The 3,319-nt window shown below is 39.6% G+C and overlaps 1 pseudogene; it reads left to right on the top strand.

Moving 5' to 3' along the window:
* Positions 1-633: 633 nt before the first annotated feature.
* LOC116011402 lies at positions 634-2,459 on the top strand (annotated as a pseudogene).
* Positions 2,460-3,319: the final 860 nt, after the last annotated feature.

Here is a 3,319-nt window from a genome sequence, read left to right as displayed (position 1 = left end):
CACTTTCTCATGAATTTTTAAGATTCGAATCGAAAAGGATTATTTGAGAAAGGGCAATATTACATCATTTCATTAAATGTTAGGTATATAATTGTACGAAAAGGATTATTTGAGAAAGGGCAATATCACATTATTTCATTAAGTGTTAGGTATACAATGGTTTGTTTGAAATTAGATAAATAAGTCAATACTCCCATACTGAGTTTGAACATGAGAACTTTCGTTTGAGAAGTTACAATTATGCCGCTGGACTACAAGACATATGCACAAGCAATATACTTTATCGTAATAAGTTGAGCCGTCTGCGGTTTGCGTCCTGCTGCTGAGAACATGAGATTTTGGAATTGTGTAGTGTGTAGTGTATACCTATAAAATTTTATTTTTGAAATATGGGACCACAAAAAATTGGGGGTCCGGTGCAAAAGCCTACCCAGGGCCTGCTCCGGGCTCCGACGCGACACTCAGCCAAACTCTGTACAATGCGGGAGTTTTGCGCACACTCCGATCACACTATACTCACCTCCATCCCCTTGTATATAAGGATCTCCTCCGCATTACACTTGCAGAGCATCGGACCACAACACAGATCACTCGTTCTCTCGTAGGATCTCTCAATACAAACATAGTACTATTAATTGTTGTATCATGGCCGGTTACGGTGTTGGTGTTCTTGCCCTGCTGCTTCTGATTGCGGCTTCCAGCGTGGCTCCGTCGGCCGAGGCTCGGGCCTTCTTCGTGTTCGGCGATTCGCTTGTCGATAACGGCAACAACAATTACCTTGCCACCACTTCCCGGGCCGACGCGCCGCCTTATGGCATTGACTCCCCGACTCATCGCCCAGCCGGCCGATTCTCCAATGGGCTCAACATTCCGGATATCATTAGTAAGTTTATACTGATAGTGAGAATATACATTTATATTATGCTATGTTAGTTATGTTGGTTACATTTTTTAGGTGAGCGGTTGGGGTTGGCGGTTGCAGAGCCGTATCTGAGCCCAATGCTGAAAGGGGACAGGCTGCTCGGAGGAGCCAACTTTGCTTCTGGCGGAGCGGGCATCCTCAATGACACCGGCTCTGAATTTGTACGTAATTAATTTTGTTTGGTACGATTTTACTATTAATTTAAACTCTTTTAGTTGGACGTGATAAACTTATTAAAAAATCTTGACTTGTAGCTGAACATAATCCATATTGGGAAACAATTGGAGTACTTCGAACAGTATCAGATGCGGGTGAGTCAACTTATCGGGGCAGAAGGGACGCGTCAGCTGGTCAACGACGCTCTGGTGCTCATCACCCTCGGCGCAAACGATTTCCTTAACAACTACTACTTGGTTCCATACTCCGCAAGATCTCGTCAGTTCTCCCTTCCCGACTACATCCGCTACATCCTTTCTGAGTACCGCAAAGTTCTTCAGGTAATCATTATAAACTTTTTTTCTGAATCAGTGAAAAATTCGTAACTACTATTTAAAATTGTCTTTGTGCTCAAACTAAGAAGACTGAACTTAGAACATTGTAGTAACTAAATCAGAAATCTGACCAACTTAGTTAAGATAACTCATGGTTTAAACTCTTTTTTTATTTTTTTTTCATCTAATGCCTTGTGACTTGTGAGTATGTAGTATCTTGTGTAGTATTTTGGTTATAATTAGTGTGAAAAATGACTGGTTGTGATGCAGAAAGTGTATGATTTGGGAGGCAGAAGGGTGCTGGTGACAGGAACAGGACCAATAGGGTGCGTGCCGGGAGAGCTGGCGCTGAGGAGCCCAACAGGGGCGTGTGCACTGGAACTGCAACGGGCTGCCAACTTGTACAACCCCCAGCTGCGTCAGCTAATTGTGGAACTCAACAACGAGCTCGGCGCCGATGTTTTCATTGATACCAACACTTTCAAAATGAACATGGACATCATCTACAACCCCAAGCATACGGTAATTATACAGATTTACTCCTTTGTGTTTGATCAACTTGGCTGAAGTTGTCTCTACACTCCACACAAATATAATTTAATTTGATTTAAATAGTTTACATTATAGTCAAGTTATATTCATAACTTAATCCGTCTATGGTGCATTTATAGGGTTCGTGACATCGAAGATAGCATGTTGTGGGCAAGGTCCTTATAACGGGATCGGGCTATGCACGTCGATATCCAACTTGTGCCCGGACCGAGACGTATTTGTATTCTGGGATGCATTCCATCCGTCGGAAAGGGCATGCAGGATTATTGTGCAGCAGATCCTGACCGGAACCTCAGAGTATATGTATCCCATGAATCTCACCACCATCATGGAGTTGGATTCCAGGAGGACCTAATAATCAACCATGGCACCGCGTGGAGTGTTAATCCTCAAATGAGGTTATTCATCAATTTTCGTCAATAATGATTATATACATGCATGTAATACTAGTATTTATTGATAATATAGAAGTTTCATATAAATAATACATGTTTAATTTGTCAAGCACCTTGTATTCAGATGGCATGTAGTGACTTTTCTATATGGGAGGATGACTGAGTAAGTTAAACTCATCGTATAGTCTTGTGGTTCAGGTTTTAACTGCTTCATGCCTTCATGCTCTACAAACTTATTTAAGGCTTGTTTATTGTGAATGCCATATCAATGTTCATACTATCACATGGTATCACAACCATCTATCTAGTGATATTTTTGTGTACTTACCTCTTTTATTTAATTTATGATGAGTTAGAGTATCCCTATCAAGGGATATGATAATACTTGGTTATATATTGTCAGTGCATCATACACCGTGATATGATAAAGAGAATGAGAGATAATGATTTTGGAGCTCCTGCAAAGCATTGGGATATTTGGATTCCTAAGAAAAAATAATTAGTGTTGCATTTATTGATGTGCGTGCAGGCACCAAGACTTTCAGTTTGTTTTTTTTTTTTTGAATACTATTGACCCTGTTACATGTAATATCTGTCCAGACTTTCAGTTTGTTTATTTTTTTAAAATTATATTTGTTTTATTTTTTTTTCCTCTTTCTCATTTTTTCTTTCTTAATCACACATACAAAAACTTCTCAATAATCTCGAAATATCCACACGGATAAGGATGCTCTAAGGCTCGCGAAATATCCCCACGGATAAGGATGCTCTAAGGCTCGCGAAATATCCCCACGGATAAGGATGCTCTAAGGCCTTCCTCGATAGTGGTGAATTTTTTAGGAGATTTTACGGGTGTGATTAGATAGAAAAAATTGAGTGTGGAGAAAAAAAAAAGAAAAAGATAAAAAAAAAACAAATTACAAAACCAAAAAAAAAAAAAAAAAAAAAAAAAAAAAAAA

Source organism: Ipomoea triloba, chromosome 2, assembly GCF_003576645.1.
Source record: "Ipomoea triloba cultivar NCNSP0323 chromosome 2, ASM357664v1".
Lineage (NCBI taxonomy): Eukaryota > Viridiplantae > Streptophyta > Magnoliopsida > Solanales > Convolvulaceae > Ipomoea > Ipomoea triloba.
Note: the sequence above shows the minus strand (reverse complement) of the source record. Positions and strands in the feature narration are given on the sequence as shown.